Genomic DNA, 15153 nt, shown 5'->3' on the forward strand with positions numbered 1-15153 from the left:
ATGCTCATCTTTGAGTGTGGACAACTGTGGCACTCATAGCCTTGTGGAACTTGGATTTACAACTGTTGGTCAGCTCTTATAAACTTGACCTTTCCAAAATGTGGATAAAGCTTAAAAGAGAAGACATTCTGGGCATGCCGTGGTGGCGTAGGGGTTAGCACGACCCATATTTGGAGGCCTTCAGTCCTCGACGCGGCCGTCGCGGGTTCGACTCCCGGACCCGACGACATTTGCCGCATGTCTTCCCCCCTCCCCTTCCCTGTTTCCTGTCAGCCCACTGTCATATAAGGGACACTAGAGCCCAGAAAAGACCCCCTCGAGGGGTACAAAAAAATAAAAAATAAAAAGAGAAGATATTCTGACAGGTTTAGACTTTCCTGTATCCGCCTGGGGACAGAAACTTCTGCTCCTCAGCTTTCCATGTGACTTGACCTGATGCTGGTGGAAAGAACTAACAAGAAAGGAACTCTGCCTGACTTCCTCACCACTGCTCTCCATCTCCACACATATCCAAAGTGCAACTTTTCATTCATTGTCATGAAAAAACACCCATGAAAAAAATTTGCTACATATGCAGTAAACAACTACAGACAAAATTTCCACCACACCTTTACTAGCAACAAAACAAACAAACAAAAAACTCAATACCACTTCTTGAGAAACTGCCAATTCAGATAATCCAGCTGCTAATCAATGGGACCCACCCAGAGTGCTTGACCAAAGGTACTGATTATGAAGGATTCCCATGAAGGAGCTGTGCCATCCAACTACCAACCACTCCTGTTAGATATCACAGCAGTGAAGATGACAGGACACATAAACAACAGAGGAAGATGGCCCTTAATCTGGCAGAAAACCAAACCCAGACTGTGACCAGTCAACCAAAAGGAACTACTTGAATAATACATATGGACATACTACAGTTTAGGAGCCTTAAACTGCAGTATATACATGAATGAATATACTTTAATAAACCTTATTAATTCCCAGGTGGTGAAGTCCCAGCAGTGATTACAGGGCTGGACAAAATGACAGCACAGAAACCCTAATAGGAGCCAAAGAAAAGGCTCAAAGGCAGGAGCAACAGAGGCCGAGCACCACTGAACTGGAAAGGACCCAGAGACTGTGTAAAGATGTCCCTAAAACACAAACATCCAGCATGCATACATCCTACATACATACCACATGGAATGTAGTGATGGGTTGGTCGTGAACAATTCAACTGTTAGAGTCAGTTCTTTGAAGTGAACGAGGAGAGCCTGCTATGGATGACCAAAACTGACATAGTAAAAAATAGGAGAATAAATATATATTTTCTTTTTCCTTGTCCTTACACATGCATTTCTGTCAAGAAATACACATGTATATAATTTTTCCTTGTCCTTATGTGTTTTTCTCAAGAAATGTACAGTACAGACCAAAAGTTTGGACACACAGTTGTGTCCAAACTTTTGGTCTGTACTGTATATATTTTGTTTTTCCTTTCCTTTTTACATGCACTGTCATCCAAAAATGTATGTTAATTTTTCTTTTCCTTAAACATGCGTTTTTGTCAAGAAAAGTATATATTTTGTTTTGTCTTTTTCTTATACAAGCATCTCCTGAAGTATCTCCTCTTAGCTCAGCAACGTTATTAGAAAATAGTGTTATAACTCCAGAATTTATTATTTTTCTTGTGGACCCACCCCCAGAACGTATGTTTCAGTTAGTGGCTCTCAAACTCAGAGGTTCACCGCCGGGGCTTTCATAGATTTTGGACGAAGCGGCCGCTGAAGTTGGCTTCTGATTGATGCTTTGGGAGTTATCTGTAGCAACAGGTGTTCTGTTTATCTGTGCTACCCATAAATCTCTTACCTTATGGTAATGCGCATGCGCACATTGATCCTACGTCACATACTGCTTACTCAGCAGATTGCTTATAAATACGTTCTACCGTGGAAATATTGTTTCATGTGTTTTATTTCACCAAAGATTATGTTACCCCGCAACCTTGGAGGGCTGAGGGTAATGTATGTGATGGTCTTCCCTCAACGTGTGGTGCTGTGGTATAGAAAAGATGAGGCACACACGTTAAGCTTTTGCCAGCATAACAGGAAGATTTATTCTTCTTGTGTAATGAACATATGTTCAAATATTTGTTTTTTTAACAATTCAAATAAAAGTGCATGAATTTGCTTTTCGATATTTTAATAGCCTTCACGACCTATTCTGCATAGGTAAAGCACACTTTAATGTCCAAGCATCTTATCTTACAACAGTTATCTGCCAGATAAATAGATACAAAACTGAAAAGAAACAAAATGCATCAAACCAGTTCAATATGAAATTTGTAGTACTTTGGCCGTTTCTCAGCTAGCTTAATACATAGAAACCAAAGTCCGCTAGCATTAGCATACCCCAACCTCCAGAACTGTGTCCCGTTTTCCACCCAATACTCAACGCAAACCGGACAAAATGACTCATTAGTCAACAACCGATTCACTGAGCTCTTTAACACCCGACGGTCATCAATATATATGTATAAAAATACATTTTACCAACCTGTGGTATAGAAAAGATGAGGCACACACGTTAAGCTTTTGCCAGCATAACAGGAAGATTTATTCTTCTTGTGTGCTCAGTCCTTTCTATACCACCAACGCGACAGCGTCCCTAGCGGCCGCGCGCGGAAGTGCACGGACGAAATTAAACAAAACTATCTAACTTATTACAAAAATTAAAAATACAAAATGAAAAATAATGTTGGGGTGCCTATTTTTCTACTTCTTGGTTTTTATTCACTAATAACTTGTTTTTCCACCCCTCTACAATTACGGTAAGCTTTATTTAATTTATTTTATACTTGGCTTTCATTAAGCTGCTGTATTACTTCATGTTTTTACTTTACATGACAGACAGCTTATAAATGGCTTATAAATTAGTTTGCCTCTGCAAAGTCGTTATCACTGTAAACAAGTCATTGTTTGGCAGTTAATCAGGACAAAATACGTTGCTTTTTGGGCTATTTTGTTCCTATATTTTTTAATATTTTAGTTTAATTGCACTCTTTTTTTTATTATTAAACTTTGCTAAATAGTTTAATATTTAAACTAAAATATTAAACTATTTAATATAACACAGGTAATAATACACAGACTATTACCTGTGTAATAGTCATGTAATATTAGTGTATATTAATCATATCCTATCATTTCAGGAACACAACGATCTGCGCAGTTCGGTCTACACATTGTGGCTGCGCTGCATTTGATAAAGTCTGTCATACAAAGTATTAATGTGCAAAAAAGAGTTGCAGTGATTTGTATTTGTCTGTGTTTAATTGAATTCCAATAAAAATGTGCTTCCCTTGTCTGATACTGCGTCATTCATATAAACACCTTTGTATTTAAAATATTTTTAACAGGTAGAGTATTCTAGTAAGGATTAGTGCATACATCTAGCTTGTCATTTTAAACAGGTAGAACATTCAGATGAAGGAAGTGATCTTGTGGTTTTGTCATGTATATAAATTGTTCCAATGCTATGCTAAGCATAACTCCTAAGCTTCCACTTCAGTCCTGTCACTCAACTAATGTTATCCAATATATTTAACATGAACACAACCAGCTATAGTTTTCTGTTTGTAAACATGACGGTAGCAGTTTTGGACGCGTAACACTGACAGATATACTAAGCTATCTATCCGTGCTACGGTAGGAAAATCTGATGAGGTAGCACCGATAGTCAGAACACCTGTTGTGGTGGTAGACCACGACGAGATTCAGGCTTTTCTGTCCATCATAAGGGAACTGTAATATTCAAATGCAACTCTGTGGAGCATTGAAGAATGAGTCGTCTTTATTGAGCTGACAGAATGAGAATGGCAAGGCTTGAAGATCTGCATCGGAGGCCATCTTTCCATCAGCCTGACATCCACTGCCCCACATTCAACACCGCTGCTGAGAAGAGACGCCTTTAAGGTGAGCAGAGTGCAAGTATATCTGTCTGGTTTCTATTATATTTTATTGCTGGCTACAATAAAATATAATTGTATTTTATTTACAATTATCCATCCATCCATTTTCTGTTCACCCTTGTCCCTAATGGGGTCAGGAGGGTTGCTGGTGTCTACCTCCAGCTACGTTCCGGGCGAGAGGCGGAGTCACCCTGGACAGGTTGGCAATCTGTCGCAGGGCAACACATACAGGACAAACAACCATGCACACACACACTCACACCGAGGGAGAATTTAGAGAGACCAATTAACCTGACAGTCATGTTTTTGGACTGTAGAAGGAAGCCGGAGTACCCGGAGAGAACCCACGCATGCACAGGGAGAACATGCAAACTCCATGCAGAAAGACCCCGGGCCGGGAATCGAACCCAGGACCTTCTTGCTGAACGGCAACAGTGCTGCCAACTGCGCCACTGTGCAGCCCTATTTACAATTATATTTGTAAATATAATTACAAATATCATATTTGTAATTAGAATATTATGAAAACATGGAAAATAGCTGTACTGGACATTAAAATAAAGAAGAAACATGGAAAAAAACTAGGGTGGCTTTTTTAAAAAAAATGACAGTATGTGCAATACTTACAAAGACAGGTGTGTGCTTTTAATTTTACTAATTATTCGAGTTGTGTACGTCTGTTATTGATAACCATGTTTGCGTGAACTTAAAGTAAATATGGTTGTTAATTTAAATAGTTCTTTGTGGGTGTATAACTTGTTCACATTCATATGTCTGTGTATATGAATGTATCTGCTATATATCTGCTTCAACATTTTATTACTCTTCTCAGGGAGAAGGGGCCATACGAGCTACGGCTGACATGGTGAACGGTGAGGAGAACCTTCTGCATTGTGAGCGGCACCAGAAGTCCTGGATCTCCTTCAGGAATAAGCAGCCATCAGCATAGAGATAGTAGACCTCCGCAGAGAAGAGTTGAGCCAAACATCAGAGGAAAGATAAATTCTGTGGTGCTCAAACATAGCAGCCTCTTCTCTTAAACCCACCACACACATGTTGTAGGTTGCATAGTGTCATGGCCCTGCTAAAAACCTCTACAAATTTAACTTTTATTGAAACACAGAACATGCAGAAATGTGATGAACTTCAGACAGAGTGAAAATAACAAGATGAGATGAAAACTTTCACAACTTGTCTATATTATACTGTTATAAAGGACATTAACACTGGCCTGCACATTTTAAAGTGTCTGTTTCAGTACACCTCATACAATTGATAGCATTAACTCATCCATTCCATCCAGTAATCAGCCATTTACTGAGGCCAGGTGTGTGACAGAAGGGAAATACCTGAAACATGCAAGGCAAGCCGACCTGAAGACCAGGACTGAGTATTTTAAAATATTTCACATTGCAAATTTCCAAATGAAGGCATCCATAAGTGAACACATGCATTATTCAATAAACTAAACAGTTTGAAATAATTTCTAATTTTGGCAATATGCAATTTAAATGACATATTCTGGACAAAAATAACACAGAGGTTCTTTTTATCAGAGTTGTTTTCTGATCAATAAGACCATCCAGATCAAGTGATTGACCAAACAGTTTCTTTTTTACAGGTTTTGGTCCATAGATGACAACTTCTGTCTTGTTAGAATTCAAAAGAAGAAAGTTTAGTGTCATCAGAGGGTTTATATCTTCAAATTATGTTTGTAATAAATTTGAATCTGTATAAATCGTTTTTTCCTTACAGCTCTTATAAAGTTACTGCCTATTGTAGCAGTAGAAGCACCGACATGTTGTGGCCTAATTAAAGCAGACTTTCTGACTCCAAGAATTCCTTTGAGTCTGAACATGTTAGCTTCGCTCTTTCTTTTTTCTCCTTAGGTTTGCATTTAGCTTTTAGTTTGCTTTGACTTATTATTTAACTTTACTTTGCACAACATCTTTGGTGGGAGGTGAGATGGGATGCAGGAGAAGCTTCCCTCGCACCACCATCACCACATTCATACAAGAACAAGTGTGTGCTTGACTGCATATTTGTGGAGGTGGGCATGTTTGCATTGGCTAAAACAAATATTTCAGCTTTTGTACAGTGGGCGATACACCACCCCTGACTAATTTACATGAAATAGGCCCCTTGTAAAAGGTTTCGTTATAATGCAACAAGGTACTTAATCAGTATTTCTTGAAAAAAAAGGAACAAATTTAAGTACCTGCATAATGTAAGCATCACTTCCATTTAGGCCTCTTTATCTTATTGTTGTCAGCAAAAATAGAAATGTTTTAGGAACTAATTGATCTTTACTGTTTTCTAAAAAGGGGTCCAAGTAAACAACATACTTATACTGCTAATAGACACTGCTGTGAAAAAATGCTAACCCTAAAATCTATTTAAATATTAGATAACAATAACCTGAGTAACCCAGAACAAGTGTGTTTAATGGTGACAACAGTTTAATGGTGACAACCTTGATCTCCTGATAATCCAAGTGTGGTTTTCTGATTCTCACCTGTGTTTGTATTGATGGTAAATGGTCTGTACTTGTATAGTACTTTACCTAGTCCAGAGGACCCCACAGTGCTTTACATTATTCACTAACCCATTGGTGGTGCACACTGACAGACAGAGCTGATGCTGCCAGTCACCAATGTTGGGCCTTCTGACCACCAGAAGCAGGGAGGTGAGTGAAGAGTTTTTCACATGGACACAAGGCCGATGGAACATTTACAGGCTGGATTCCTACCACCATTGCCACTATCATCCATTGATTTTAGGGTTGTCTATTAATGCCAGTCCTTTGTGTTGTTTGTTAATTTCTTCTCATGTTCCCCTGCCTGTATATTTGGCTTTAGACTAAGCAGTTAGGTTTAGTCTTATGCTTTTGGAGAGTATGATCCTTTTTTCTTAGTTTGCTGCATTTATTCTTTCGCTCAGTTCCCTGCTTAGATTCTCACAGTGTTTCCAGGTCACTTAATCATACCGCTATAGAATTTAGGTTACCTGGTTTCATTGCTTTTAGTTCTGATCATGTCCCGTTTTCCTTCTTACGTATTCTCGAAGTTCCTTGTTAAAATCTCCTCACCTCCATGCTTTTTCTGATGTGTTTTTTGCAGTTGGCTCCACCTCAACCATGACACAACAGTTTTCCCAACCAAAAAAATAAATGATCAAAATGATTTTTGTACCAATATTATGTGTGAATCACATCAGACAAGAAATTGTCCATTCATTCTGACACTTAGACTCTATCAAATGTGGTCCATCCATCCATCCATCCATCCATCCATCCATCCATCCATCCATCCATCCATCCATCCATCCATCCTCCATCCATCTTCTTCCGCTTATCTGGGGTCAGGTTTTGGGGTTAGCAGCCTAAGTAGGGAGGCCAAGACTTCCCTCTCCCCAGCCACTTGGGCTAGCTCCTCTGAGGGGACCCAAAGCCATTCCCAGGCCAGCCGAGAAACATAGACCCTCCAGCATATGCTGGTTCTTCCCTGGGGCCTTCTCCCGGTGGGATGTGCCCGGAAGACCTCGCCAGGGAGGTCTAACCAGATGCCCAAGCCACCTCAACTGGCTCCTCTCGACATAGAAGGAGCAGCGGCTCTACTCTGAGTCCCTCCCAGATGACCGAGCTTCTCACCCTATCCCTAAGGGAGAGCCCTGCGGAGAAAACTCATTTTGGCCACTTGTATCTGTGATTTCGTTCTTTTGGTCATGACCCAAAATTCATGACCATAGATGAGTGTAGGAATGTAGATCAACCGGTAAATTGAGAGCTTTGCTTTTTGGCTTAGTTCTCTCTTCACCAGACTGGTAAAGGCAGGACATCCCCCCCAAGTTGTCCTGGTGCCAAATGCACATATGGACACCCTTATGTTTGAACATGGTGTTTGTTATGGACAGTTCATGACGAGCACAGAAGTCCAACAACAGAACACCACTTGAGTTCAGATCGGGGAGGCCGTTTCTCCCATTCACACCCCTCCAGGTCTCACTGTCGTTGCTCACATGAGCAGAACAAGGGAGTCCCCATGAGGGGTGCTCTCCAGTACCCCCTCTAGAGACTCCAAAAAGGGTGGGTAATCTGAACTGCTCTTCAATGTTTAAGTTCAAACAACAGTCAGAACCTGTCTCTCCACTCATAGGTGGAGGGAAGCTACCCTCCCAATGTACAGGCACCAAGATGGGGGGCAACAAGTATGCCCATTTCTGCCCAGTGCTTCTCACTAAGGGCAACTTCAGAGTGGAAGTATGTCCAACCCCTCTCAAGGAGACTGTTTCCAGAGTCATGCGTTGAGGTGAGGTCGACTATTCTGTGATGGACCGAGCAGTCAAAGGGGAAAATTGTCAATTAAATTAAAAAAGAATTGGTTTTTATTTAACTCAAAACAGAAATTTGGGTAAATAATGAAAAAATGACAAAGTTGGGCCCATAAAAGAGGTCAAAGTAACATACTTCAACTCAAACCAACTCAAACAAACAGACCTATCTAAATGAGACAAAGGGGAAACTTAAGTACTGGCTGATCAAGCCACATAGAAGACACAAAGGGGAGAACACACAAAAACCTAACTGAAACTAACATAAGAAACTCCCATTCCTCCCCCATTAATGCTGAGTTGTGGTATGGACCAGTTTGCAGGCTCCACAGGCTTGCTCCACCCCTTCTCCACCTCTTTGTTTCCCTGAGGGACTGGAGCAGCCGGCACTGAGGTAGCCCAAAACAAACAAAGGTTAAATCAAGCAAAACATATAACAGTGTAAACTAAAATGTGTGCACTTATTCTATAATACAGTGTTATGACGTGTTGCATTCTAAACAAAAAACAGCTATTCTGTAAATTAAATCCTAGATTTTAAAGAAGCCCAAATGTAAGTGTGGTGAGACTGAATGAACTATTGTGTGGTGTGATTGAATGTTACCACATTTGTGTAGCTGTAACAGCGGCCATCACAGTTTCCCACCAGAGGAGTGACATTATACATCCCAAGAGCCAGCTTCTGCAACCGAGGATCAGATCGCCAGGGTCCCTGCCCTCGACCACCACTCATTCCATATTGCACCTGACCCCTTAGTCCCCTCCCGCAGGTGGTGAGCCCATGGGAAGGGGGACCCACATCGCCTCTTCGGCTGAGCCCAGCTGGGCTCCATGGGTAAAAGCCCAATCACCAGGTGCTCACCAGTGTGTCCCACCTCCAGGCCTGGCTCCAGGGTGGGGCCCCGGTGACCCGCACCCGAGAGAGGGAACATTGGATCCAACAATCTTGCTCGTCATAAGGGGTCTTCGGGCTGCACTTTGTCTGGTTCCTCACCTAGAACCTGTCAGCCTTGGGTGACCTTACTAAGGGCATGAAACCCCTGACAGCATAGCTCCTAGGATCACTGGGACACTCAAACACCTCCACCACGATAAGGTGGCAGCCCAGGGACACTGCCACCTTGTCACATTTACCCCCAATTTCACTTGAATAGCTTTGCTAGATTTCTCTGCCACATTGCAGACTGGTTCATACCACGTAGACAGTTTTTATTGCACATTATATTTGTCTATATAATCTTTAAGAAGATTTCTTGATCATTTTTCTTTTTTTATCCAGGCTTCTGAAATTTGGTGACCTGTTGCCTGAACGGAGAACTGTTCACTGCATTGTATTCAGATGTTATTAAAAAAGTAATATCTCACACATACATCCGTTCTGATTCATTATGTCAGCACAACCTCCATTCAAGTGACAGTGCAGGGATGAAAAATACATATTGTTTCATCATGCTGTATACTTTTGCATTTACAGCATGGTGGTGAACGATTGAGGTGTCCTTTCAAGGCAAAGCACACCATTGTTTTCCTAACAATCCACAGTCTGAAGCAGGAAGTTATACCCAGGACATAAATACAATGATCAGCATGGCTGTGGCATGGTGACAACAGAACAGTGGCTCCACAGAGCAGTGGGAAAATGTTCCTGTGTGCTATCAGGAGCTCTGAGCACACACAAGTCTGCAAACACAGTGCAGACACAGAGGGAGAAATAACCACATGCTACTGAAGGGTAGCATTTATCATCAATAACACTTAGTTTTCAGTTGTCTGCATTTATGCAGGTGCTTATAAAGTGCACAAACTAACAAGAAGCCAGGATATTTGATGTGCAAAAGACACTCAAACCGTGAATCAGAACAAGAAGCATTGTGGAATTTCTCTTTGCTAAACCTGGCTCCTGAAGGAAAGATGTTCTGAGATTCAGGAATCCATAAAGCACAGAAGCTGTTTCCTGTTACACATGGCCAAAGTGGATGCTTGCTCTGTGATCCAATTGATCCAGGGCACACCTCCTCAGTCCACCATCAAAGACTAATGGATGAGGGGTAAGTTCAATTATCAGAGTGGGGTCTTATACCTTTGAAGCTTTCAAGTCATTCCAAGCATCACCAGGTGAAAAACAAAAGCCAAGTAGCACCCAGGCTGAAATGCCATTTCTCTCTCTCTTCTAAACTGAGTGAACTATTGTGTTCACTGTCAACGCATTCTTCTTTGTTGAAGAAGTCCTAATCTGATGCACAATCATTGAAACTTTAAGCTGACTGTGTTTATGTGTGCTTAAAGGGCAGTGTTATGTGTTAACAAGTTACATTGTGCCATTTTATAGCATAATCAAGTAACTATGTTATCTTCAGTTGTTATAAAAATGCAATACATATCAAATATGACTTAAAAGAAATTTTACTTCCTGATTTAACACCTTGAAATTCGGTCTGTGTCTTTAGAAATCTGTTGCCACTGTCACAGCTTTCAAGCCTTGTCTCATGTTCCAAAGAGTTTTCTGGTTTTCTGATCCTGCCTGTTTTTTGACCACAGATCTTTGCCTAATCCTTCTGCTGTTGGAAGTCCTGTTGCTAAACCCTGCCTGTTTCTGACCCTGCCTCCTGCCTTCTGGTTACTGGATTTTCATTGTCTGAGACCCTCCCGTGCATGACCCCGGACCGTTTTCACGACTAAGCCTCTGGTTGGTGGATTTTGTCCCTTTCACTCTGATACTTCTTGATAAAATCCAGTGCCCTTCACTAGAGTCAGAAGTCATCTAATTGGTAAACATTCAATCTGGGTATAAATGTAGCTGTTTAATGAAGGCCTCAAAGGTTTGTTGAAGAACAAGCAGCATCATGAAGAACAAGGAACAGAGCAGATAGGTCAGAGAGAAAATCATATCTAAAAATACAATAGGGCAGAAACAGTAATGGTCATTTCCACCCTAAATACACAAACCCCCAGTAAAATATGATGGCGTTGTGATTTTGATGTAGGGAGGATATTTTTTGGAAGTAACAGAACAAGGTCAGGGTTGATGAAAAGTTGAATGAAGCTAAATCCATAACAGTCCTGGGAGAAAGCCTGCTAAAAGCTGCAAAAGAATTGACACTCCTTGGAGCAAAACAGTCCTCCTAAACATACAGCCAAAGCTACAATTTATTATATTCATAAATATATTTAAATCATGCATCATATTCCCTCCAGTTTTTTAGATACTACTTTGTGTTGATTTACCACAAAAACTCCTATAAAATGCACTTCTGTTTGTTGTAGTTTGACCAAATTTAAAGAATTGAAGCTCAAAAGGTGCAAATGATTTTTGAAAGCATTAAAAACATGAAAACCTATGCATCTGGAATAAAGCTTGACAGTTGTAAAGGGCTGACATGACTTTGACACAGAGCTGAACTGAAAAGGAAACCAGAGAAGAGTGAGGAAGGCAATCTAAAAGGAATGCCACTGGAATCCCCCGGAATATCCCTACATTCCCTCCCTCAACTTTCCACCCCCCTCCCCCACTCCCCATCACTTTTCCTAAATCCATAAGAAGTTTTAACATGCTCCACAATGGATAAGGGGAGCTATTCTGTGACCATAATGCAAGGAAATGCTACCTCAGTGCAAAAAATGTCAGAACTACAGAGGCCCCCAACCCTGAAAACAATCGGCTAGGAAGTTGAGGCAGGTGCCCACCTCCTGTGAAAATATCCTAACGCAACATAAAAGGGAAGGACTGGGTGTGTCTGTCTGTCGACAGCAGCACCAGGGCAATTAAACCATAAAGTCTCAACTGCCCTGCACTACAAATCACTACACAGCTGCAACACACAGATGCTGACAGGCAAAACACGCATACCATTGGACAAATACCCTAGGACAAAACTGGGAATTTAGTCCCAAACCATATGGACACATGTTGGTTGCTTTGTGATAAGGAAGTTGAAATGCAGATTCAGGAACTGACACAACTTACCTGCTCTCCAGTTGTGTGAAAAAAATTACCGAATTTGCTCTGCGACAACCAGACTGGGTGTGCCTGGTAGCACAGCATTTTATACATTGACAATCATGGGGGGATGGTTTTATTGCAGGAGGTGAAAGTAAAATCTCAAACCCAACTCGAATGAAGTTGGGATGCTATGTAAAACAATAATAAGAACAGAGTACAATGTTTTGTAAATCTTTTTCAACCATTCAATTGAATTCACTACAAAGACAAGATTTCAAATTTTCAAACGAATAAACTTAGATTTTTTTGCAGATATGCACTAATTTGGATTATAAGGCCTGAAACATGTTCAAACATGTGAAACAGGGCTAAGTTTACCACTGTTACATCACTTTTTTCCACTCAAGCATTTGGGAGGTGATGAAGTTAATTGTATATAGAATTCCATCTATATAGATGGAATTCCTTCCCAATCTTGTTTGATTACAACTTCAGTTGCTCAATAGTCCAGGGTCTCCATTGTTGCATATGCTCCACACATTTTCAATTGGAGACAGATCTGGTCTTCAGTTCTGCTAATATGTGCCCTCTTTTACTATGAAAGCCACACTGTTGTCCCAATGGAATAAGCAGGGATGTTTCTGAAAAAGGTCTATTGGTATTGTCATCAATAAGTGCTCCCTGCACACTTTCATGTCTCTCCTCAGAATTCACCTGTTTGGAATAGAATACCTCTCTTGACCTTACCAACATCACACCACAAACACTGATTTGTAGTTCATATGTTCTTCTCCTTGTGGCAACTTTATATCTTTGTACACAATGTCTTCATATTTACATTGCTTTTATTTAAGGCACTGTAAGGTCTGAGGACAAACCTATCAAAATCTATCAGGCTTAAAAATGACCAGGGCAGCAAAATAAAAAGCACACCAAAAAGAAAAATCAAATAGAATTTAAAAGCTACATATATATACAGTATATATAAGCTATATATACATATATATATATATATATATACTGTATATGTGGGTGTGTGTGTGTGGGCGGGGGTGGGTGGGCGTGTGCGTGTGTGTATGTGTAGCTTTCAACTAATTAGCTGTACTATTTCTAAGTGTCGGGTGGAGAAAACATTTGCATTTCTAATCAAATTTGTTTTCTGACAGCAGATTCATTAATTACATTCATTACTGTTATTATTTTTGTACCACCTCTTAATATTTACACAGGTCAAACATGACAGATCAAGATTAAATATAAGAACATTTTTGCTGTATCTGGGATAAAAAGTATGTGGGTAAAATGATGACTAGAATGTGCAAAAGACTTAGCTGAGAAGCTATAAGACTTAAATTATATTGTCTTTAATTAGTTTGACCTATAGCTAACTTACTGTTTAAGTTGTGACGCTTTTGTTTTGAAGGGGCAATTTCTTGTTTAACTATTAGTGCAAAGGCAGCTTAATGGAAATCAAAAGACAGAAAATGAATTGTAACAGAGCTTATGAAATGTATCTTATTAGCAGCACCTTTGATAGAAATATATATATATATTTATGTTGTAAATAAGTATGTTTTAAATGTGTGTTTAAACTGGACGTTTGTTTAATTACATGCCAAAATGTTAAATTATTTGGAGTTAAGTTAAAATTAATCAATAAAGTAGTAATGTATGCTATAACTATTCTTTTGTTTCTTTGTCATTTTTCTAATCCCCTCATCGATACAGTAGTCTATCAAAAAGGCTTTCCTGTCAAACTAGAACAGTGGTCTTCAGAAACACAACTGAACAGTAACAGAGTTCATGTGGGTCATTTTAAAATGATTTTCTAATATTAAAATGTTAATAGTATGTGAATGAATATCAAAATGCATTAGTGTTTTTTTTAATGCAGTGCAATAAAAAGAAACCAAAACAGACATAAGAAAACAGAATAAGGGGGCAAATGCCATTGGTTTCTGCTAAGGCTCCATGCTTAACTAAGTCTGGCTGCATAGAAACAATCGCCATGATAACTTATGTGTTACCGAGTTTGTGAAACCAAATCAAGGCTTAATTAAGTTGGGATATTCTGAAAATTCTGCCGTAATCCGCTATTCTCATTCTAGAACATTTTCTTAAGTTTTTAATTTTCACATCAACTATCAGTCATGTGACTGTGGGCTACAAAATGGATTCTTTCAAGCAGATGGGAGGCAAGGAGCAGACCGCGTCTTGGCAAACAGGTAGGAATTCAATAACAGTGTAAAAATATTGCACTAAAGATGACTATTCTGGTTCAACTACTGTAACATGCAAAATCTGCAAAGCTGTGCTGAAGTACAACAAAACTTCGACCTCAATGCATAGTCATTCGTAAAGGCATCTGCTAATGCTATGTCCAGTCAAACATCTGTTACATCCTTCATCAAATGCCCAACTATGACAGGACACCTTCAGCTGCAAATCACCAATTTGCTGGTGAATTTCAAGGAGGATTCAAGAATTTGTGTTGTGTGTGTAAATAACTTATGAGATGAAGCTGAATTAGGTCCAGCTTGAGTTCAGCAGTCTGATAACTGAAGGGAAGAAACTGTTCCTCAGCCTGGTGGTCTTTCTCTGGATGCTCCACAGCCTCCTGATTGCGGGGAGCAGCTGGAAAAGTCTGTGTGCAGGATGAGTGGAGCCCTTCATGATGTGTAGAGATCTGAAGTGGAGGAAAGACTGCTCCCCACAGTCCTCTGTGCAGCCTTAACCACCCTCTGCAGAGCCATCCTCTCTTAATTATCAAAACTACAGGGTTGCTCCATTCACCACTTCATGGTTCTATCACACCATGCTTCAACATGACCTTGATTTCCTCCTGAATTACAGAAGACATCTTTTGGAATATGATACATTCACTGTCAGATATCAGATGTTGGAAGTAGTAAAATAATTTTCTGACCTG

Source organism: Xiphophorus hellerii, chromosome 19 (genome assembly GCF_003331165.1).
Source record: "Xiphophorus hellerii strain 12219 chromosome 19, Xiphophorus_hellerii-4.1, whole genome shotgun sequence".
Classification (NCBI taxonomy): domain Eukaryota; kingdom Metazoa; phylum Chordata; class Actinopteri; order Cyprinodontiformes; family Poeciliidae; genus Xiphophorus; species Xiphophorus hellerii.